Here is a 25,193-nt window from a genome sequence, read left to right on the forward strand (position 1 = left end):
CATTTTACTTATTGTTGCATCTTCTGCAACAACCAGCATCAGGCTTGGCCTGTTCATAGTCTAAGTCTACTACACAGAGATGCCTCCTGCTTCCTTCTTTTGCATCCAACTCTACACACAACTCTGAAAAAATACTGGAGTGAATAAGTGGTAGGCACACTCAAAATGGGGTTGCCATAAACAGACTGAGTGTGTGCATCACCCATTGCCTCCAAAATGTAAAGCAATTACTAAAAAAGAAGATGAACCAATATAGAATATATTGACCTTGTTTCTGTCCATTTTGACTAATTTTGTTCAAGGAGCATTGAAGCAGATGGTTAAAATCAAGAAAATAGATTAAAACCCCAGTGAATGAATGTCTTGGAGAGTTCTGTGCAAGTACTTAGTATATATGAGCTAAGACAAGCTTGCTGAGCAATATTTCTATAAGTAGCATTTCTACTCTCTCAGGACTACTGCTTCAAACTAGAGCTTCCTCAAAGAAATTTTAAATCAGATTTCACCTCTGGTCACATTCCTGCACACTTGTACTTTCTAGTAGTCATGCAGCCTTAATCCTTTTGAAATTTTAGATCATAATTCCAAGAGTTATTAGGTTGGAAAACAGCTTCTGGGCAAATGATGTCATTCAAAAAACTTTTTATACCAGAAATAATAGTTGGATTATTTCTGCCTCACAGATAGTCTTGAGGTCTGATTTTTAACGTAATTGAGGTATTCTAACCCGAGAGTTTCTTGCTTTCGAACAACAATACTCTTAAAACAAAAGGCAGAGACGAGGGGATAAAGATAATAAATACAAAGGTTTGTTAATAAATACAAAGGTTAAAATTAGCTTTGACTTTCCTTTTCTGTTTAGTGTACCCTACTCTTCATATTCCAACGGCATTAGCTTGACACTTCGATATTTGGTATTTAATGGTCTACCAACATCTTGAGTTCTATTAGGTCTCTATTATAGGTGTTACTCCTTTCTAAAATTGCTAGTCTTAATGCATAAATTTTCATTTGAAAAACAAATCACTTACTGTTGAAAAGTTATTTCTATGCCTAAAACTAAAATATTTTTCTATGCTCTTTAGTATCAATGCAGATAAAGTTTAAAAATCGAACAAATGGTCCTGCACCAAAATTCACTTATTTAAGCATCCATCTGAGGTGTGTTGGGCAATGGAAGAGCATAGAAGTTATTTTGTGAAACAGTGTCTTTAAATCCAAAAGGATGAGGTCATTTGAACAATCTTTCAAATAAATCTGTTTATTTTAATAAATTGTTACATCTTCTGCATCACTTTATTGCAATAATCACTTTTTTATTGAGGTGTTTGGTTATGATAGTGAAAGAAAAAAAAGAGGACATGCAGGAGAACTTTTAAAAAATCCAAAGTAGATACATCTATGAATTCCTGGACATGAAATATCTTCACAACAAGATAACTGCTTTATTAAAAAAAAAAGTGACTAAAGAAATGCTAGGAGAGTGGTAGAAGATTTAATGATGGTTTTCAAAATGTGCACATCTTAATAAGGAAGCATTATCTATTGTCCATTATACAGGATCCAGAATGTATTTTCAAAGTATTCAAAAAATCTTATATCTGGTGTATTATTCTCAGTGACAGTGGGACCAAATGGAATTCAAATACAGGAAAAAGTCAGCCTATGAAATCTCAATGGCATTTTTCACAGAAATAGAAAAACAATCCTAAAATTTGTATGGGACCACAGAAAAAGCCCAAATAGCCAAAGCAATCCTGAGAAAGAAGAACAAAGCTGGAGGCATCACACTTCCTGATTTCAAACTATACTACAAGCTACAGTAACCAAAACAGTATGGTACTGGCATAAAAATAGACCCATAGACCAATGGAACAGAATTGAGAGCCCGGAAATAAACCCTTGCAAATGCAGTCAACTAATATTTGACAAGATGGCCAAGAGTACTCAATGGGGAAAGAATAGGCTCTTCAATTAATGATCTTGGGAAAACTGGATAACCACAAGCAGAAGAATAAAATTGGACCCCTATCTTACACCACTCACAAGAATTAACTCAAAATAGATTAAAGACTTGAACATAAGCCCTGAAACCATAAAACTGCTTGAAGAAAACATAGAGAAAAGCTCTTTGATGTATGGGTCACTACATTGATGTTTATAGTATATACTTACATACTATATGTTCATAATTTAATATAGTATATTAAAAAATAATACATTTTTTGTAAAATGAAAGTAATATACATTTATTAAAGAAAGGTAGTTAATATATGCAACCAAAAAGGTGAAAAGTTTTAAAAATCAACCATAATCCTGTAGTCTAGGTAATGCCTTTTAGCATCTTGTCTATATTCTTCCAGTATTTTTCTTCTACGCATCGTACACACCTCTGTGTGTCTGTACATGCACACACCCACATACCCATTCAACAAATATTTCCTGAATGTTGACAATGACCCAGTTCTAGTTTCCCATGTTACAACAACATTATTTTTAAATAAAATTAATATTCTATCATACACAAACACCACAATTTTTTTAATGCAAAGCCTATATTTTATATATTGGTTGTTTTTAATTTTGTTTTTAATGTTTTAATATATATATAAATGTTATATATATATGTTATAACATATGTATGGATAATGTTAGGTAACTTCCCAAGAGCACAGGAATCAACATTATCAGACTTCAATGTGCACTATGAAATCAACTGTACTCTGGCGCAGTAACACAACTGACACTTCTCGCCTCAGCAAATGAGAGGCCTCGTCTCACTGTAACCTCTTCAGCATTGGTTATTGTGACATTTTTAATTTTTGTCAATTTGCTGAATGAACTAGGATCTCACAATTAATTTGCATTACTTGAATTATTATAAAAATTAAACATTTTATATATTCCTTCTCCACTTGATTTCCTATTAAATATTCAAATTATTTCTCTACTGTTTATATTTTTATTACATATGTGAAACATGAAATTGCCAATAGTCAAACAGCTTTAATAAAAATGGCAATTTATATCCTTAAACCTAATATATTGCAAATATATTTCTCAGTTCCTCATTTGGCTCAGTCTTATCATTTAAGATGCAAAGAAGCTTTGACATCTTTGTGATCAAATCTAGCAAGATTTTTCTTTTGCGATTTCTGTCTTTGGTGTAATGCTTGAAAATAAAATCCAGTATATTCAGGAATTGATAAACAATAATGGACACTCGAAATTACACAATGTTATAAACCATTATAATCCAAATAAAATTACTTAAAAAAACAAAAATAAATTCCAACCTTTCCCCCACTTAGAGAAATATTCACCAACACTATCTCTCAATACACTTATGGTTCCTTTTATTAAGAATTTAAATCTTTAATCCTTCTAGAATTTATATTGGCAATGGCATAGAAATTTAATTTAACTTTTTTCTTAATACTTAGAAAATTGTCCTAAAATCATTCTTTTATCCAGATTTGAAATGCCTAACATGACACAGTATCAAAAAGCTTTACCATGTTAAGAGGGAATGAAATTCCTTAATTACAGGTAAAACATCGTTTATGTTATATGTTATTCATGTCATATATACTATATTTTAAAACCAATTATTTACTATAAAATGTTTTTTAAAATTCTGTAAAAGATGAATAGATGTATGCATCATCTAAGAAAATAAAAAACATTATAGTTCCTAACTACTTAAAAAATTAGGAACTACTTATTACATTTTATAACGAATTTCAGCAGTCAATTTCACTAATTTATGCAAAATGTGTTTTCATTTACAGAATGTGACCGTGGGCAAGACTTCTTCCATCTAGAAGATATATAACCTAATTATGCACAAAGTTCTGTGGAGACAGTTTGGGTTCAAGGTTTTTTAAAAATTACATTATTATCGTTAGAACTGTTCCTTTGTTGCTTAGAAGTCTAAAAAAAGACAAAAATAAGCAATTGCTTACACAAATACATTATTTTAAAGACTTCTGGTCAAGAGTTCATGCATTATTTTATTTGAAAGGAAAAATCCTCTTAGTTACATACAATTGCTGAATAAGAGAACAATCCTTAAGCAGTGTTATTAAATTATTGATTCATACATCATCTGACTTTGAAAAAGTAATAAAACTCTAATTTTTCTATAACTTTTGAATGAGTGTCACTCATTGTGCCTTATCAATCAAGAAGCTGAAAGCTAGAGCCAAAGGCACTCTACATGGACCATTATTTTCTGCCAGACTAGTGTTTTAGGGCTGCTTCAAGTGGATCAGCATTGGCTGCTCAAGTAGCAATATCTTGTTCGGAGACTAGCACCATGGAGCATCTCTACAGTGACCGCATTATGTCACTTAAGTTGATGTACATTTTGAAATAAACTCTGCAATTCAAATTTCACTAATAAAATACCCCCATATGTACATACACTTGAAACACCCAGAAAATAAGCTTAATAACTTTATGCTAAACTATTCAGATGAATATTAGATATTTGTAGGTAGAGTATGAAGACAATTAAGTATAATCGGGCATTTAAACAAATAATTTTGAGTTGAGGAAAAAATTATGAGTATAGTGCCATTAGATTTAAACATGCCTTTGGCATGCTCTTCATGACGTTTTTACTTACAATGTTTCATTAACTGGAGAAAACTAAGCTGAAAGTATATCAGAAAAGGAGTCTAATTCAAGAGATTGCGGTATAACAACAAAAGATGACCTATAATGATTTATAAACGGTTATAAAAAAGAATGAGATATAGAAATTTTACACTGTTCAGGAAATACACGATCACATAACCAGTTATTAACAAATGAGGAATTCAAATCAAAGACAGTACTTTCATGAATCAGTTTCACAATATGTCACTAAAGAACTGTGGATGAAGGTGTAGCATGACAATTAGTTGCCCAGGTAAGCAGCGTCACATGCCCTGTATTTGTCTAACTGTGAAAATGAGTGCCTTCTTTTCTCTTTTTTTTTTTTTAAATAATAATCAGGGTTTTGATTTCCGAGGGTCATCAGATTTTACCATAGCCTTACAGTCTTGTTAATTATAATGTGTTCAGAGTAATGCATATTTTTATCTACAGGTAGCAGACCTTTTTTAAATCAACTTCAATCATATTCAGTATTTTGTTCTGGTGGTGTTTTTTTTTTTTTTTCCCTTAAACTGCCACCCACATTAAAATGTAAAAGTGTGCTGCTCAGAGTTCTCATTAATGTTGCACAATTTAGATGATAGATTTGTCAACAAAGTGGCTCATTCTCAAAGGCCAGTGAACCCTGTCGGGATAAATGCCTTAAAAATTGTATATTGCAGAGTAATCTTTAATTATAAAGAACTCACTTGACAATTTACAATATATTGGGATTATTCTCCTTTTTCAAGCAATAAAGAGTTTTACTTTCTAGATTTGGGTGACTGAGGAAAAAAAGTAATTGGATTCGATAAATAGTCAAGCAAAGAGCTTGCTTATTTGCAAGTAAAAGAGAAAGGTGACTAGAAGGCGTGAACAAGCAACCACCACTTAGGATCACAAATTATTAACTGGCTAAATGGTTAAAGTAAATAACTATAAATGCAGTGACATTTTAAAAGAATGTTAACAGAAAGAGAGACAAGCAAAACAAAAACAACCGCCACCTATTGTATAACTAACCACTATCCTCAATTTACCTCCGCAAAACCTTGGATTTATAATACCTACATGACGTACTGATTTTTATTATTTTTGGTCAATGCAATATAAAGTCTGATATTCAACTAAGCCTTTCTGTGGGTAGTCTTAATACGTGCAAAGTATGCTTTAACATGGCGATGTATTTCAATATTTATATAAATAATATATTTATAATTTTATAGTTCTCAAAGCAGTTTACTTTTTTTCAATCTAATGGCAATGCCCGCTATCCTTTATTACATTTCTTAGAGAAGGAATACTGGAAAGAATAAATGCTTATTTTACTATCCTATTATTCTTCATTTCCAATGTGGGAAATTCTTTATAAGCATCTTAAATTATTTTACCTAATTTTGAAAGATGTATCAGTTTAATTTACACTATTTGCAAGCACATTTTTCCCTCCTGAAACATAATACACCACTAAAGAAATAAATACAATGTATCATAACTGTTTGCTGTATTATTTTAACATTTATTATGAATATATCTACACAATATGTACAGTTTAGCAAATGGTAAGAAAGCACATATGCATGTCACCACCACACAGGACGTTACTGGCACTCTCCCTTGGGTCAGAAGTGCTCCCCGACCCAAACTTTCCCTCCTTCAGCTTAGTCTCTTTTCTCATCCTAGAGAGAGCCCTCCCTCGCTCTTGTAGCACAATTTCCTTGCTTTTCTTTATAGTTTGATCATCTACAATGCATCTCTGAACAATATAATTGTTTCCTGGAATCATCCTGTATGTATTCTTCTGTCTTTGCTCTTTCCCATTTAATATTAATTAGATCACTAAAATTATTGCATTTTCATCGTTTCATATTTCACTGTATAACTATTCTACAATTTTCCATCTTGTTGATGACAATTGAGTTGTTTCCAATTTTTGGCAAATACAAATATTTCTCCTGCAAACATTCTTGTACATGTCTCCTGATATACATATTCACCTCTCTCTCTAGAAGATATATATATATATATACAGGATTGCTATGCTTGAGCAGGGAGGGACTATAAATTTCGACTTTGCGAGGTGCTCCATCCAAAGGTGGTTGTTTCCATTTATATCCCGACCAGCACTGGATGAGTCTTGCTGTTGCTCTGCATTCTTGCCAATGCTTTGATCCGCTGGCCATTTTCGTCTTCCCCACTTTGGAGCATGTGTAGTGGGATCTCACTGTGAGTTTAATTTGTATTTCCTTGACTGCTACTGAGATTAAGCACTTTTTCATATGTTTGGACATTTGGACACATTATTAGCCATTCGAATTTCTTCTTTTGCCCATTTTTCTATCGGGTCATGCGAATTTTTACAATGATTAGCAGTTTTTAAAAATCTATTCTAGATACAACCTTGGTCAATGATGTATTGCAAATTTATTCTACCACTCCATGTCCTGCCTTTTCACTCTTTTTATGATGCTTTCCGATAAACAATAAAATAATGTAACCACTAATGTAAATGATAAATTCTGGGTGATAATGATGTGTCGGTTATAAATTGTAACAAATGTACCACTCTGGTGAGGATGCTGATAATGGGGGAGGTTATGCATGTTTGTGACAAGTGGCTCAGGCATTATATGGGAAATCTTTGTACCTTCTGCTCACACTGCTATAAACCTAAAACTATCCTGAAAAAAAAAGTCTATTTAAAAAATTAATGTAGGATGTCTGCTTTTTTTTTAACCTAAGGAATCCTTCTCTACTCCCAGGTCATACAGTTATTTTCTTAGATTCTCTTACAGGAGAATATAGGAGATTCTCTTACAGGAAATTCTCTTATTACTTTGCCTCTCACACTTAGTTTTTGACCAACTGAAATTGATTTTTGTGTGTGTTATAAGGTAGGGATCCAATTTCATTTTTTTCCATAAATAATCAATTTTCTCAGAGCCATGTAATAAAAAATCTCTTATGTCTCTACTGTTTGGAAGTACTACCCTTACTACAAATAAAATGTCCATATATGCAAGAGTCTGTTTCCAAGATCTCTAGTCTCTCCCGTTTGTCTATTTGTCTGCCCCTGCAGTAATGCCACATTTCTGAATTAATAAAGCTTTATAATATTGTTAGGGCAAGTACTCTGTTCCATTCCTCCTTTTTTGAGAGCATCTTGACTATTCTTTATCTTTTGCATTTTAGAATTAACTTGTCACATTACACACACACACACACATTAAAAAAAGACTAGCCAAAAAATAACAAAGAAGCAAAGACAGAACAAGTAATTGGCATTTGGACTCCGATTACATTGTACTTATAAATCAACTTAGGAGTAAGAGACATCTCTACAATATTGGATGTTTCAGTCCATGAACATGGTATATATCTCACCATTTTCTTCAGCCTTTAAAATATTTCTTAGTTTCACAATTTTCCCCCACAAAGGTACTGCATATCTCTCATACCTAATACTAGGTAAGAATTGATGATGATATATAGAAATAGTTGATTTTTATATAGTGTATTGTACGCACCAATCTTTCTAAATGCTCTTATTTACACATATCATCTGCCAATAATGATAGCTGGTTGTTTCTTTGTCAATCCTAATTACTTTATTTCTTTATCTTGCTTTACTGCATTGTCTAGCATCTCAAGAAAAAATGGTAAATAGTAGGGGAGATAGCAAATATCCTTGTCTTGTTCTTGATCACAGAAGGAAAGCTTTCAACATTTTATTATTATAATTTGTTTGCTATGGGTATCTTATATCACTTTAAGGAAGTTCTTCCCTGTTTGTAGTTTTCTAAGAACTTTTAAAAATCAGGAATAAATGTTGAATTTTATTAAATGCTTTTTCTGCATTAATTTAAGTGATCATATGATACTTTCCTTTAATCTGTATTACATTGATTGATTATTTTACATGTTAGCAAACTTTGAATTTCTGGAATAAACTAACTTGGTCACGTTTAATGATCCTTTTTATATATTGCTAAATTTGGTTTGCTAATATTTGGTTGAGGTTTTTTCATTTATATTCATGAGAGAAATTTGCCCTTACATATCCTGTTTCATAGTATTCTTGCCAGGTTTGGTATTAAGGTTATACGATCCTTATAAAATCAGTTGGGGAGTATTAACTCTTCTTCTATTTTTTGAAAAAACTTAACTAAGATTAGACTTATTTCCTCCTTGAATTTACCTGTGAAGCCATTTGGTGTGACATTTTCTTTGTAGGAAGATTTTTTTTTTAAAGAGTTTATTTTTCCTTTTTCTCCCCTAAGACCCCCAGTACATAGTTGTATATTTTTAGTTGTGAGTCCTTCTAGCTGTGGCATGCGGGACGCTGCCTCAGCATGGCTTGACGAGCGGTGCCATGTCCGCACCCAGGATCCAAACTGGTGAAACCCTGGGATGCTGAAGCAGAGCGCACAAACTTAACCACTCAGCCACAGGGCTGGCCCTCTGCAGGAAGATTTTTGATTACTAAATTTTCTTTCTTTCTTTCTTCTTCTTCTTCTTCTTTTTTTTGCTGAGGAAAATTTGCCCTGAACCAACATCTGTGCCAATCTTCCTCTGTTTTGTATGTGGGTCGCCACCACAGCATGGCTGCTGATGAGTGGGGTAGGCCCATGCTTGGGAACCAAACACAGGCTGCCTAAGCAGTGCGTGCCAAACTTAACCACTGGGCCACAGGGCTGGCCCACTAAATCAAATTTTCTCAATAGTTATGGAACTATTCAGATTCTCTTTTTGAGTAAATTTTGCTAAGTTATATTTTTCTAGAAATTTGACCATTCATCCAATTCTTCATATTTAACAACATAAAGTTGGCAACATAAAGTTCACAATATTCATTATTGACTGTTTAATATCTGCATATCTCATGTGATGTCACCATTGTCATTCCTGATACTGGTTATTTGCTCCTTGTCACTTGCTCTCCTGCTCGGTCTCATCAGAGGATTGGAAAATTTATTCATCTTTTGCAACAATCAATTTTTGTCTTTCTTGGTCCTCTCCTTCACATGATTGTTTCCAACATCATTAATTTCACTCTGACTTTTATTCATTTCTTCCTTTTACCGCTTTGAGTTTATTGTTCTTTTTGAGATGAATTCTTGGCCTATTAAATTTTATCCTTTCTTTTTTTTCTAATTTATTTATTTAAGGAATAAATTTCCCAGTAAATACTACTTAGGAGCATTCTACAATTGCTATATGTAAGATTTTCATTTTTGTTTAGTCTAAAATATTAATAATTACTATTGTGATTTCTGTTTAATCATGAAACTTTTTTTCTAGCTATATTTTTGTTACTCATTTGCAGCTTGATTTCACTATGGTATGACTCCAATTATTTGAAAATGGTTGAAATCTAATTTATGACTCAGCACATAGTCAATTTTTGTACTGTTCCCTGTGTTCTTCAAAATAATATGAATTTTGCAGTTGCATGCAAGGTTCTACATATGTCTATGAGGTCAAGTTTCTTAATCTTTTCTTTCAACTCTCCATTCTTACTTATTTTTTCTGTCTATTTTAGTCCTTCAGTTACTAACAGAAGTCAGTTAATATTCACTGGTTTTATGGATTTGTTTATTTCTTCTTGCTGTTCTGTCAATTTTTCCTCAATATATTTTAAAGTTATGTTATTAGAGGAAGTTAGATTTAAAATTATCTACTATCTTCCTATTGACTTGAAACTTCAAACATTTATAAAGTGACCATCTCCAATAATGGTTTGGGCTTTAAAGTCTATTTTGTTTCATCTGCTTAGTTACACCAGTGTCCACATGGTAAATATGTGCAAGGTATAGTGTTTTCCATTATTATTTACATTTTACACATAAGGCATCAATAGTGAAAGAACATACCCAACAGTAGACAGGTATAAGTGGTACAGTCAGGAACTGAATCCAGCGTATCTCCAGAATCTAAGCCTCTCAACATTGTGCTTCTCTTACAAGTTCCAAAGAGGGAAGTCAGCTTAGGCTCAGGGGAAAATAAAATGGTCTCACTCTAATTTCTGCAGAGGATTTCTCATAGGTTGCTATCTAATTGTGACTTTTCACTTAGCTTTGAATCAAGTTTTCACTCCTTTAATATTTTAGGGTATCATAATACTTTTAAAAATCCTTAAAGAAAAAAACACATTCCAGAACCCAGAACTGTAGTATTCAACCTCTTTCACTTACACACAAGAAAAGTCTTTAAAGTTTTGCTCTTTGCCTTTGAAATAAGTATGATTACAGCAACCTCCACGTGCTTGTGCAAAGCCCCTGAACTACAGCATAGCATCTCACCTGTCCTAAACTAAAAGGCTGCACTATGATCAAGATTTCTAAGAGGCTGTATGGCTCTACCAAGAAAGAATGCTTGTTGCAAACTGACTTCAAGAAAAATTGTCAAAAAGGATGGGTGCTAAGCTGTTTCATCTCTCCTTGAAGGCACACATATGTAGTATTTTAAACAGGGTACTAAGGAACATATGTAAACCTTTTGGAATACCATACTTTTTATAGTTCTCAAATTTTAATATTAAATCATACTCGAAAATAAAACCATGTAAACTATAAAGAAAATTGAAATTGCTCATGATTCCATGATCCAGAGCTAATAATATTTGATGTATTTACTTTCAGCTATTTGTTCTGTTAATTTTTTATGTATTTATAATATATACAGTAGTCTCCCCTTATCCATGGTTTTACTTTCCTTAGTTTCAGTTACCTGTGGTCAACTGTGGTCCAAAAATATTAAATGAAAAATTCCAGAAGTAAACTATTCAGAAGTTTTAAATTGCACACCATTCTGCATAGCATGATGAAATCTTGCACCATGCTGCTCCATCCTGCCTGGGACCTGAACCATCCCTTTGTCCAACGTATCCACACTGTATACGCTACCTGCCTGTTAGTCACTTAGTAGCCATCTCAGTTATCAGATGGACTATTGTGGTATGGCAGTGCTTGTGTTCAAGTAACCCTTATTTCACTTAACAATTGGCCCCAAAGCACAAGAGTAGCGATGCTGGCAACTCAGATACGCCAAAGAGAAGGTGTAAAGTGCTTCCCTTAAGTGAAAAGGTAAAAGTTCTTGACTCAATAAAGAAAAAAATCATATGCTGAGGTTGCTAAAATCTACAGTAAGAACTAATCTCCTACCCACAAAATTATGAAGAAGGAAAAAGAAATTTGTGCTAGTTTTGCTGTTGTATCTCAAACTGAAAAAGTTATGGCCACAGTGCATAAGTGTTAACTATAGGAAAAAACATTGTATACATAGGGTTTGGTACCATTTGCAGTTTCAGGCATCCACTGGGGTCTTGAAACCAACCCCTACAGATAAGGGGGAAGTACTATATGTATGTGTGAATGTATATATGTGTGTGCATTTGTGTGTGTGTACACACACAAATTTGGAGATACACTGTATCTTTAGTGTGGATTCTGACTTGTTTCATTTAACATTGCATCATGCATAATTTCATGTGTCTTTAAAAATTCTTTAAAAATGTATTATTGACTGTGTAATATGAACGCACTCAAATTTATCAACCTACTGCTCTATTGCCAGACAATTTAGTCAATCTCAAATTCTTCCCATTATAAATATATGAAAATAAACATATTTACATAAATCGCATCTCCTTCTTTAATTATTTCATTAAGTTAGATTCTTTGAAGTGAAATTGTCAGATACCGTTAGTTGGGCCCTAATATCCCGTCTCTTATTCTTCCACAGTAATACTGCCCCCAAATTTATCTTCAGAATATAAAATACACTTTACAGCCTCTTCTTAAGTGTGGCATAGTCAAGTGACTAGGTTCTAGACAGTGGAATGTAAGTGAAAGTGGTGGTGGCCATCTTTCAGAAGATGTCCTTGAAGGGAAGGAGCACTAACTTCTCCTAGGAATGTTTCCTTCCTGTTGATAGAGTATGGACATTATTGTTGGAATACCAATAGTGGATATTCCAAAACCCTAGGTTAAATCGTGTGTTCAATTAAAAAATGGGCAAAAGACCTGAACAGAGATTTCTCCAAAGAAGATATACAGAGGGCCAACAGGCATATGAAAAGATGCTCAACATCATTAGCTATCAGGGAAACGCAAATCGAAACTACAATGGGGTATCACCTCACTCCGGTCAGAATGGCTATAATTAACAAGACAGGAAACAACAAGCGTTAGAGAGGATGTGGAGAGAAGGGAACCCTCGTACACTGCTGGTGGGAGTGCAAACTGGTGCAGCCACTATGGAAAGCAGTATGGAGTATCCTCAGAAAATTAAGAATAGATCCACCATATGATCCAGTTATCCCACTGCTGGGTATTTATCCAACGAACTTGAAAACACAAATGCATAAAGATACATGCACCACTATGTTCATTGCAGCATTATTCACCATAGCCAAGACTTGCAACTAACCTAGGTGCCCATCAAGGGATAAAATGGATAAAGAAGATATGGTATATATACACAATGGAATAATACTCAACCATAAGAAATGATGAAATCTGGCCATTTGTGACAACATGGATGGACGTTGAGGGTATTACGTGGAAGTAAGTCAGAGGGAGAAAGTCAAATACCCTATGATCTCACTCATAAGTAGAGGATTAAAACAACAACAAACAAACACATAGCAACGGAGACTGGATTGGTGGTTACCATAGGGAAAGGGGGGGGTCAAAAGGCTCACATGTGTGGTGATGGACTATAATTAGTTTTTGGGTGGTGAACATGATGTAATCTACACAGAATTCGAAATATATTACGATGTACATCTGAAAGCTATATAATGTTATAATCCAATGTTACTGCAATAAAATAAAAATAAACAAATAAAAAATAAAATAAATAAATACATCATGTGTTCAGAGTGACAGAGAAAAAGATAAAGGATCTGGGTCACTGATGACTGTGGAACCACCCAACCAGCTCTGAATTGCCTACAGAGACTTCCTATAGAAAAATATCAAGTGCTATCTTTTTAAAACGATTTTGGATTACTTGCAACCCAATCTTTTCCAAACGAATAGAATGGAAATGTTGCATCAAATGCTTTGGAAACATTTAAGGCTCTTAACAGAGATGGTCAAACCACTTCCTGGAAAGTTGAACAAACAGAACCTTTTTCCAACATTATTGAAAACATCCATCATCCCACATTCTTGTTATAACATTATCATTCCACACTACTTTTGCTTGTTAGATAGTAAGTGTGGCATAACTTTGCATTTCCTTTATTAGCTTTTTGTATTAGAATTGCATTCGTCATTAATTATTGGTTCTTATATCTCGTTATCTTTTAAATTAAGATGTTAGTGCCTTTCTTATAACACAATAACAGCTCTTTACATGTGATGTTTGCCATATATATTAGAAATAGTCTCAGTTTTTCATTTGCCTTTTAATTTTATTTATTCTGGTGTGTTTACTTGTAAAACTATAGAAGTTTCATATTTTCACATTCATTTGTGACTTATTCCACTTTTGTTAGCGTAACAATCCATTACTCACTATGCCTTCCACTATACTATATTGTTTCATTAGTCTGTGAATATATGCAGTCTTATTTATAAATATTTTAAAAATACTATTTAGGATTTTAACCATTTAGTTTTTAAAGAAGGTAACAACTGCCTTTGATTCTAAGGGTTTTCACAAAAAAACTTGTATCTTGAAGTTCTAGAAACACAAAGCATAAGACTTTAAGAGTGGGTTATTGAATAAATAAGTTTTAGTTCACTGTGCGAGAAGACCACTTTTTCATTATTCTTTTTAGGAGAAAAAGAAAGAGAATTCCTTTTCCATCTTACTAAGGACAGACTTCTGAACAACAGGATCCCTTACCCCCAACCTTTACTGCTGTCACTCATGTGACAGTTAGTCAGGCACAGGACTATGAAAGGATTCTCAACTCTAGGTCTGTGGTTGAACTTTCAGTTCTTGTTCCCAAGGGTTTAACTTTTTTGAAAAGACAAACAAGCGTTTCATAAATGCACACACAGATAGATGCCCACCAAATTTTTCTGCCAAGCAAATAGGAAAATCTCTGTTTGGCCTCAGCAAAATTGCAGTTTTGTATTTGTTTACAAAAACATACCCTGGAATACTTAATAGTCTATGGAAATTTTTGTAAAAATGTGTGACTTGCCCGTTGTGACCCAAAGTATTTCTTTTGTGCCAACAACAAAAAAGCAGCACCTAATGTTTTAAAAAACATTTTTCAATGAAGAAGAAAAACTTTCACAACTTCAAAAAAAGTGTATCTCATTAAGAAAATGAAAAGAAACGTTGCTATCATCTGCCAGTTTAGACACGTTACTTTCATAATGAGTTTCAAAATAATAAACACAAATCCAGTTGTCACCTGAATATGAAGGACTAGGTACTATAATTTTATATGTCTACGTCATATATTTTATTTATAAATTAAAATAAGAGAAGGCAGATACACTTCCATTTTTGTGAAGTAGCAAATGTAGTAATTGACTTTTCAAAGGTGTGCGTTACGTGTTTTATGAACATACCTTTTTCTTACCCAGTGCAGTGCCAAAATTCTCTGTTCAGCCTTCAGAATCTTGTAAATAGATTCAGACAGGAATTCTGTCATCAGCAAGAGGAATGCTAGAAAAAATACAAGTAGACCATTAACAGTGCATTGCTCCTTCCTAGTAAGTATATCAACGTATGACTTTGGAAGTAACAGATGTCTAAGGTTTCCAAAACAAATGTATCTATACATAAATTATATACATATATATTAAAAATATATAAATATAATAAAGTTATTGTTTATGGAAAAAGAGGCATTAATTTGACATTATAATGCCACCAGAATTAATCTGAAAACTTATATGCATATAATTGTTATATGTATATATACATATATGTCAATCCCCTTGCAAGTTGTTCATTTGTCTGATTTTCATGTAAACATCCTGCAGATGCTTTAGGACAGACAACATTAAGGTAAATTCTTATTTCTTGGAATGATTTATGAGAGATCTTCGGGTGCCCTCATAGATCCTTTCCTTGATTCCATTCAAATGTACGACAGCAAGAGTCAACACAATTATTGTTTAGTAGGAGTCATTCAGCTATCTCTACATTCACATTCCTTGCTGTATATCTCTATGATTGTACTGCCCAGCTCATCATCAGAAATACTGCTCTTGCCACTTTCAGGAGTGAATAAAACTCTGGCTTTGTTACCAGTTTCCCCAGGCTGGACAGAAATGGTCTCTGGCAATCCAGTTGAAATTCCCAAGACTCCACTTCTGAAAGCAGGACCCCCTAGGGAACAGCCTCGGTTCCAGCTCAGTCTCTTCACTATCAGTCCAATTCTCTGAGAAGTGAGTAACGCTTCAGTGTTCATGCTTATCATGCCATTGATTATTCAGTTTTCATCACAAAGTTTATGGTATCTGAGTAGTGTTATTACGATACTGTATCGATCTGTGGCATAATTGGGAGGGAGACATTTTACTTCATTCCAGTATCAGAACTTTTGTTAATTAGCACAGAAATCCAAAGTCACCACGCTGACAAGTGGAAGACTCCACATTATTTCACTAGTTCACTAATGAAATCCATTGAAGATTATCTCAAAATGAGAAAAGTTATTAAAAATGTTGAACATCAGAAATTATGCCACTGCAGTAAAATAAAAGTTGTGTATACATAGTCTTCCAATTTAAAAAATTCATTTATTTTCATTAAAAATGGTACCCAAAAAATGTACCTCAAACTCTACTTTTTCTTCAGCTAAATCAGATGTCACATCTGACCAAATATAAACACTACTACAGTAGAATTTACTTAAAAATGAAACAGAGAACTTTTGCCATATCCTATATGTGGGCAACACAGAAACGCACAGCTGGTAATTTTACCCACAAGAGGGAGCCTGTATTTTTATATTTTTGTCACAGAACTTGAAAAACTTGAATTAAAATATGAAATTCTAAAAATGTTTGTTGATACTATAATCTTTATGTCAGGTCAAGTTTTGAGATGCCAGATTTCAGTTGGCATATTTTTCTCCAGCCGTAACACATTAGTATGTCAGAAGATTGGAAATACAATTGGAATTTTAAAAAATGTCCTACCTATATTATAATTAGTTATTTTCAGATATAAGAATGAATATGCAACTGCCAAAACAGCCTGAGAGAAAATTCCTTTTAGGTGGCAGAAACATTAGTTGGGTGAAATTGACTAGAATTATTATGAGCGCTCTGCGCCCGAATTTAATTACATAGAAGTGAAACGATATTTCAGTCATCCTCTTATCAGAAAAGAGGTTTGTATAAACCAATATTTTTCTAGGTATTTATGGAACAGGAAACACCCTATTTTAAAAATTACTGTGATGGCCATTCTCACTAATATCACTTAAAACTTGGCTGAGAAAGGGTGTAACTAGCATGACACCATAATGAACTTCCCTTCCATGGAGTTGAGAAAAAGATCATTTTTCTTTAAAAAACAAAAATCTAAGTTTGATTCCTTCATATCCTATAATCTCCCTAAATAATACTTTAAATTACTAAGACCCTCTAAATAAATATACTTTGGGTTTTGTAAAAATAAAATGCATTCATTAACTTAAAAATTATCTTATAAAACATAATTTTGGCAACTCTTACCAACCCCGAGTGATCTGTTCTATCACATTCAGAGACACAGTAATAACCCAGCTGAAATCTGTTTTGTGATCCCTTCGAAAGTACAGGGAAGACTGATGATAAACCATTCCTTTCCCCTAGAGCCCTCTTCTCAGCTACTTAACACTATTCTGTAACAGGACAGGGAGTTGAGGAAGAAGGGGTTAATCACTACTGCTCTTCCTTTCGGAATTCCAGCCTACCCATTAAATCACTGTTTTTTTTCCCACTAGGGACTATGAATCTAATGGACCTAAAATCAATACCTTATAAATGACATAACAAATATATTCATTTTATGAACTAATGTAGCCTGGTGTCTGAATCCTATTTACATCCTCTACCTTGAAAAGGAACAACAGACCCATTTCTGCCAGTAAAAGATTCCTCAGTCACTCTGGTGACCAGCTGCAGAACGCACTGTCGTACGAAAGTGCAGCACAAGGGAAAGACTGGGGGCTGCAAACTCACTGTTGTAGAAACTTTAAACCCGGTGTGGTGCACTTGTGTAAGAAACACAATCAGAAAGGAGCAGGCAGGTAGTTTCAAAGAGCTTCGCCATGTTCTGAGGTGGGTTTACAGGTCTCTCTTTCATTATCTGGCTTCAGTATTTACATAAAATTTTGAGTGCATCAAATATTACAAAACAATATTGAAAAAACAATCATAACTTCCATTTAACAGTGAATTCTATAATGATTAAAAAAGTTGGATAAAAAATCCTAAAAGGCAGAAATGCTCACTAACACACCAAAAAGATATTAGGCAAATAAATGTCGTGTGGGGTCACACCACATTAAATCAGAGTCACAGGAGAGCTCTGGGGAGACTGAGGGCATTTCATCCATCAGATACAGCAGAGAAAGAACCAAAAAAGATACAAAGACTCGCTGTTGGTTTTTTACATAGTAAGAAAATATGCTGATGAGAAGTTTTATATTTACAGAATATTCTTTAATCCAAAGGACACACAGACTTATTCAAAAGACATTCTTATCTCTTAGAAAGTAGTATACTTAGTTAAAAAAAAAAAACACCTCAGTTTACAATCTATTGGTAATTTTATTTTCAGAATATCTTCTTCTACCTGTAATATTTTTAAGACATCAAATATAGAACAACCATGTAAAATGCAAAGACATCTGCAATACAAAGATACAAGTATGGCCAAAAAAAAGAGAAGAAAAAGAAAAAGAAAGCTAAAAACTAAAGGGAAACCTATTTTCCTGAAAAAATATCATTTGACTTATTATTTTTTGTTTCAATGGGAACAAATCAAAATAGTCAGAGAATAATGAATAGGAAAAGCATCTTTAAAACAGATACTTTACGAGCAAATTCTAGCAACAGGTCAGCATGAGATTTCCTGTTCAGTGTTACTGGCTTAAAATCCACATAGTTATAAAATTACAAAAGAAAAAAAAAAAATCTGTTGTTCTTTATTCCATTTGCCAACCAGAGTCATTTATCCCCTATTAGATAAAGTATAATAGACTCTACCGAAAGGGTCATTGGCCTTCCATTTAATGATATTGCCAGCCCCAATCTGCATTTTCCCGGCAATGTCCCTCAACAAAGAATAAATGGCTGATCTCTTCACAATAACAGCTGATTTCTATTTATTAAGCTAAAAAGGTCACCATTTTCTACGGCTGGGCCGCCCTGCACTATTGATAATTTTATGCATAAACAAATGGCAAATTTGTGCCACATAAATATGCATTAGCAATTACTTTTTCCTCGGGCAACGCTCACCGCATGCAAATGTGTACCTCGCAGGGCCTGGTAGCTTTTGTTTTAGCTCTTGAACAGTGAAACAAAAGAGCACAATAAACAATTTTCAAATTGCCAATCAATAAGCAATGCAAATGCAAAGGTAAATGGCAAGAAACTTGCTTAGAAACAACCAAACAAAAAGTGAGGTGGGGAGGGGGACGGTGGAAAGATTTTCTTTTCTATATTATTTCATTTCTTTCTCTTTCATAATGAAAAGGCTAAAGTACTCTTGACACAGAACAGCTAGCAAGGCTGGTGCTAAGGCAGATGCCAGATGGGGAAAGTAGAAAATATACACATGTTGAGTAAACACACACCCCCACACCATCACCCCCCCAAAAGAGGGGTAAGAGAAAAACTACGTTCCTATGTGATTTCAAAGCATCACAAATTTCTGATTTTCTATTTCAGAGATTTAAAGAATTTAAAAATGGGGAGGAGCTATGGAGATATACAGCCAAATCTCAATTCCACTGCTCTTTGCTATGTTGTTGTTTTCCAACGTCAGACAAAGGGAATATACATGATCCATAAGTAGGATAGTTTCAGGAACATGAGGAAAAGAGTAAATGAGGAATACACAAATAAGAGATAAAAAGCATCTCACAAAATATCTACACACCCAGATGTTTAGGATCAAAAGCCCTTATCTCAGAACAATTCAATTAGAGTATCAGGGCACAAGGATAGACAGATAAGGGGCTAATAGAGAAAGAGGCAACAGGCACAAGAAAGCCTGGAGAAAAGAAGTGTTACCTAATTTTAACAGGAAAACAAATGATAACTCAAGAAAAAGTTCATATTTTTTAATCAAAATGAATTTTGATTAAAAATTTTCTTAAATATTAAATAAAGAATTTAATAGGAGATATTTTTAGTGCTATCTACCCACAATGCGCTGTTCTAAGTGCTTTACACTTGGATCCACCACACTGGATCTTCATAAAAACCTCCACAGGTGGTCCATTTTATAGCACAGAGGCACAGGGAAGTTAGGAATCTTGATAGTTGTCTAAGGCAGTGCTAGATCTGGGATTTGACCCAGTCTGACGTCAGCCAACCACTCCTTAAAACCCATCCCTTTTGACCCAAATGAAAAATCTCTTCCTAAATGCATATATGGCTTTGCTTTTGTATAAATAAGTCAAACTGTATTTAAAAACTTTAAATTCATGAGCCAGCCTTGATGGTTTATCAGTTAAAATTCAGTTCACTCCACTTTCGCGGCCTGGGTTTGGTTCCCAGGTGCAGAACCACATCATTCATCTGTCAGTAGCCATGCTGTGCTGGCGGCTCACATAGAAGAACTAGAAGGACCTACAATTAGAACATTTAACTAAGTACTGGGGCTCTGAGGAGGGGAAAAAAAAAAAAAGAGGAAGATTGGCAACAGATGTTAGCTCAGGGAGAATCTTTCCCAGCAAAAAAAATAAATAAATAAATTCAGGGCTTATGCAAGTTTCTTTAACCAAGTTATTGAAATACTTTAGCTTCTGTAACATATGCAATACTAATTCATATATTAGTACAAAGGTACATTAGTACACGTACACTGAGAACATAGCATAGCCTTAATGATCATTTGAAAACAGAAAAACACTTCGTGATCCCCATCTTGATCTTAATATAATTAAAGGTTTACTCTCACATGAATGATTAAGAAGGATTAACAACAAAGTAGGGGCCGGCCCAGTGGTATAGTGATTAGGTTCACATGCTCCACTTCAGCGTCCCGAGGTTCATGTGTTCGCAGCTTGGGCGCAGACCTAGCACCACTCATCAAGCCACGCTGTGGTGGCATCCCACATAAAATAGAGGGAGATTGGCACAGATTTTAGCTCAGCGACAATCTTCCTCAAGCAAAAAGAGGAAGACTGGCAACAGATACTAGCTCAGGGCCAGTCTTCCTCACAAAAAAAACAATAAAACAAAGTAGTAAAGATAAATAAAGTGTTCTTGGCCTAAACACAAACAGGCAAACCTGAAAATCTAAAACCAGCATGTGGCTCTGTCCTGCTCAGAGCCAAGATATTCTTCATGGGAGCTTCCTAGAATCCTGATTTGGATACTAAAAGTAAAACTTCTTTAGAGAAGGCAATGAAACTTCTCCTGGCAATATTTTCCCCCTAATAATATCAGTCCTAGAAGGTCAGGGCAGTTGCTAGCAGATAGAGCGCCTCTGTGTGAATAAGAGAAAGATGTCTCCTTAGGTGGACCATTCAGAAAATGGTCAACATTTCAACATATGGTTAACAACCATACAGGATGGCCGCAGAAGAGACTTTATAGTTGTCGTAGCTAGGAAAGTGTTATTTCTAGTATTAAACCCAATCTTCTTCAGAGTTAAAAGATTTTTGAGAACCAAGTACCCACTTATTAATACAAAATCAGTAGAGATGGATTCCAATATGATAGTAATGTTTTATATGTTAATTCAAATAATTACATAGTTAGCATACTTCCATTGTGCTATGTTTCATTTTAATTTTCAGTCTTTGTGGCTGAACATACAAAAACTTGAGTACAGTTTTTCTTATTGTCAACCAAATGTGACAAATGTGTGCTGAAGACCATTACTATATAACAGACCAAAGTTTTAATTATGATCATTCCTTGCCAATTCGTTACTCTCTCTGCGAGGTAAGGATTTGAAACTGAATCCATGAGTATTCCAGTTGATCTGGAGCTTGTCTGATATTCATAAGTACTTGTAAAGACTACTAAGTAGAATTCATGTAAATGGAAGTGCACAGGAAGTGTGTAAAACACTTGGTGTATTATATTGACACTGCAGTGTCCAAAGTCTTAATGTGGGTTTCACAGCCAGAGGCTGGGTCAAATAATCACATTGTGTATCCCCAATCCCACTTTTATAATAACAAAATTAGGTTTAGATAGGGGGTTTCTATGGTTCAGAAAGCCACAGAGAGCAACAGGAAGTTCTAGCTAGGACTTTGTATGGACAGAGGGAAGAGAGCCACTGCCTCATCTGTCCTGTGAGGGTCTGCCAGCCCCTTTGCCTTCGATCCTTTCTTTGCCCTTCTCCTGCTCTGCTGACCCCTGATATGGGCTGACCCCTGTGGATCAAGTTTCCCAGGGTACCCTGCCAGCTGAGTTCAGCTACCGGGAGGAGATTGGAGCACAGTGTAAGGGCGGGCGAGTGCCATGGTGCGCATGTGTGTGTGCATGGGTGCACGTGTGCGTGTGTGTGCTTACACGCCTCAGGCTCTCTCTTTCTCTCTTTCATTTACTATTTTTTTCAACATTTTCTTATAGACAATTACATACTCAAAACAGAGACACCAGTAAAACAAAGCCCCACCAACCATCTCCAAGGATCAACATCTATCAACCTTCTGCTATTTGCATTTCTCACCCTCCTTCTCTGATTTGCCAGGCATCTCAGGCATCAGCTCCATCTCTACTGACTCCATCTATGGCCAGACAGGCCCCCATGGTCACAGCTTCCATCCGGCGACCCTGGTAACCCTGCCTCCTCTCTGCGTCTCCCAGCATAAGGGTGGTAGCAACTTCTTGCTGTTCTTGACCTCTAGGTTACTCTTTTACGATTTATTATTGTCAGTGTGTAACAATTTTCCAACATTACATCCCTCTTTTTAAAATAATCACAGTGGCTTCTGTCTTTCTGGTTGAACCCTGGCCATATAGAGTGCTTATTTTATTTTACTTTTCATCACCTACTGGCAGAATCATTATTTATCCTTTATTCACAGCTCCCTTGAAGCAGGTCAGGGCCACCTGAAGTATAGGACCCTTTCAACAGCACGGAGCCCGGTATGCTGGTCCAATATTTGCCCTTCCTGAAGTAAGGTTTTCTCTATATAATATTCATAATGTATTCATATACCAGACAATCTATTCTTATCTTTTGTCAATTGCTTGTTGATATCCTTTTTTTTACTGACTTGTCTTAATCTACGGGCCAATCAAGGAGTAACAGAGACCTACTACTGCTCTTGGAAATTCTATCCCAGTGCCTGACATCATGGAATCTGCTCAGTCTATTTTAAGGAGGTAGCTCAATCTGTCACGAAAATATATTTTTCCAATAGTAGATGGTAGAGACTAGTTAAGCAAGTTTATGTCTTAGACGTGTTTAACATATAGGCATTTGTTTATTCATAACAAAACATGACCTTCTGATGTTAGGAGCGAACACACACACACCCCCTATAAAAATGACTGATGTTAGACGGCTCTTACAAAATTACATTTTGAAAAATTATGGGACTATGAATCAAACATATAGATTAAATTTCCTCGAAACAGACATGTGCTTAATAATTAATGGGAAAGGATACAAATAATATTCATGATTTTATCTTACCCCAAACACTTGAATAATTATGCCGTGATCATATAGCCAGATGAAGACATACTTATCAAATTTGAACTCTAATCTGTGAGGAAATTGTAAAATGTAAAAAGATCTTAAAATTGAAATGATGGACTTAAATCCACAAGCCGAGAGTTTAACTTACTTTAATATAGTATTGTTATAAAAATATCAAGATGAAAAGATGTGTTTTAAGGATAGTTCAAGAAGACTTTGTATTTTTTCAAGTAATTTTATTGGGATTATAATGGTTTATAACATTGTATAATTTTGGGTGTACATTATTGTTTATCAATTCCTGAATACACTTCATCGTGCTTACGCCCGGTAGTCGGATTTTTATCCATCACCATACATGTGTGCCCCTTTGTCCCTTTTGCCCACCCCCCAACCCCCTACCCCTCTGGAAACCACTAATCTGTTCTCTTTATTCATGTATTTGTTATCTTCCACATATGGGTGAAATCATGCAGTATTTAAGATTTTGTAATTTTTAATGGAAGCAATCACAATGCAAGCAAAGAATGAGATGTGCGAGTGGATAAAAGAGAATACAGTTAATAATTACAGACTGTCCAAATCAAAATTAGGTAAAATCAGTGCCCAATGGTAGGACAATATTTCAAATACTGGTTCCAGAACTGGTTTCCATCCAAAGGTAGAGAACTAGCTAAGTATTCAACACCAGAAAAAGTCAACTAGTAACATAACATGTATGACAATTGTCCTAAATCAGGTACAATTAGGAGGAGAAGATACATTCAGTCTGAAAAACATCAAACTTAAGAGTAGGGGAGGGCACCAGTCATTAAGAACAATCAGATATTTGAAGGGTTGCCATTTGGAAAAGTATACACAGATAGATTGTCTCATGCTGCACATGAAAGAACAAGTATTGTTCTTGTTTTGAAGGCACGATTATGGGGAGGTAAATTTCAGTGAATTGTGAAAAATAACTTTTTTCAAATGAGTTGTCCAGCAATAGGAATGATTGGAGCAAAGCAAAATGATTTAGGGTTTAACAATGGCTCTGGATTCAGACAGCATGGCTCACTTTCTGGCCTTGCTACCTACTCTCCGAGTGAGCTTCATCTATCTAGGCCTCAGTTTTCTCATACGCAAAATCTCCTAAACATATTCCATACCAAGGACAGGTAGAAGATAAAGGAAGGACCACAGGACCGTCTGTCAGATTTTTAAGAACAGGATTTCCGAAGTGAATGGTACACTGGATCATCAGATCCACTCTAATCTGAGACTAAACTATTCTATTTCTCAAAGTTCAGGCATATATTTTCATACAATTTCAGGCAAGAAAGGCTAGCATTAAATATTTAAAAGGGGAAAAGTTTGCAGCAATTCTGCATTATTAAAAAGGTTTTAGCATCAAATAGAGAAAGGATATTCATTTCTGACCAAAGATAAAGCTGTTAAATAAAACTCAGAAAGCATTTTTAGTTAATAAAAGACCCATAACATCATAAGTCAGATATATTATTACTTAAATCAATAATACCCATTTATTTTTATTCTATTTATTTTGTGTGTGTGTGAGGAAGATTGGCCCTGAGCTAACATCTGTTGCCAATCTTCCTCTTTTTTGCTTGAGGAAGATTGTTGCCAAGCTAACGTCTGTGCCAATCTTCCTCTATTTTATGTAGGATGCCACCACAGCATGGCTGAAAAGTGGTGTAAGTCCATGCCTGGGATCCGAATCTGTGAATCCAGGCCACTGAAAGTGG

At 34.6% G+C, this 25,193-nt stretch overlaps 1 protein-coding gene across 15 annotated transcripts in view; it reads right to left on the reverse strand.

Annotated features, from left to right (window-relative positions):
• SOX5 (SRY-box transcription factor 5) overlaps positions 1 to 25,193 on the reverse strand; it is a 951,808-nt gene that overhangs the window by 685,876 nt on the left and 240,739 nt on the right. For 11 of the 15 annotated variants that reach the window (XM_070494048.1, XM_070494062.1, XM_070494059.1 and 8 more), the window contains one exon: positions 15,180 to 15,276. The gene's annotated coding sequence lies outside the window, so the exon portion shown is untranslated. The remainder of the gene's footprint in view (positions 1 to 15,179; positions 15,277 to 25,193) is intronic. The other 4 variants (XM_070494061.1, XM_070494052.1, XM_070494053.1 and 1 more) reach the window with 1 other exon arrangement.

This window comes from Equus asinus, chromosome 22 (assembly GCF_041296235.1).
Source record: "Equus asinus isolate D_3611 breed Donkey chromosome 22, EquAss-T2T_v2, whole genome shotgun sequence".
Taxonomy (NCBI): Eukaryota; Metazoa; Chordata; class Mammalia; order Perissodactyla; family Equidae; genus Equus; species Equus asinus.